Raw genomic sequence first — 522 nt, 5'->3', positions numbered from 1 at the left:
TACTTGGTCAGATATCATTTGTTGCTACATATACTTCGGTATTGTGGCTTTTGGACATCTTCATTGGATGCTCTCAGCGCAATTTGATGCTTAACTAAGTTACAGAGACCTAATGAGAACTAATATCTCTGATGACATGTTGTGGTCAAGCATCTATTTGCGCTTGGAACATCGAATGCAGAATTCCAAACAGTCACAATGGTGAAACGTACGTAAGAACAAATGATATAACTTGAGTTTACATAATGTATTACACTACATAAATGCATCGATACTTATTAGTTATTACTTATGTTGGTAGCATGCAACAGTAGGTTTACCTTTTTTACTTTTGTAAACAAATGATATATATACATATATATATATATATATATATATATATATATATATATATATATATATAATTGAAGGTAAACTGTTAGCCTTGCCATAAATTGTCCTTATTTTCAATAGTTTCTGTGTGTGTCTGTGTGTCTCTCTCTTTCTCTCACCTGCCAGGCTGTAGCAGCAGTTTTCCAGCCT

The 522-nt window shown here is 32.8% G+C and overlaps 1 protein-coding gene across 2 annotated transcripts in view; it reads left to right on the top strand.

Annotated features, from left to right (window-relative positions):
- Positions 1–498: 498 nt before the first annotated feature.
- LOC106876041 (uncharacterized) overlaps positions 499–522 on the top strand; it is an 18,945-nt gene continuing 18,921 nt past the window's right edge. For both annotated transcript variants that reach the window (XM_089341387.1, XM_089341388.1), the window contains exon 1: positions 499–522. This exon is cut by the window's right edge and continues 671 nt beyond it. The gene's annotated coding sequence lies outside the window, so the exon portion shown is untranslated.

Source organism: Octopus bimaculoides, chromosome 24, assembly GCF_046866305.1.
Source record: "Octopus bimaculoides isolate indiv1 chromosome 24, ASM4686630v1, whole genome shotgun sequence".
Classification (NCBI taxonomy): Eukaryota; Metazoa; Mollusca; class Cephalopoda; order Octopoda; family Octopodidae; genus Octopus; species Octopus bimaculoides.
Note: the sequence above shows the minus strand (reverse complement) of the source record. Positions and strands in the feature narration are given on the sequence as shown.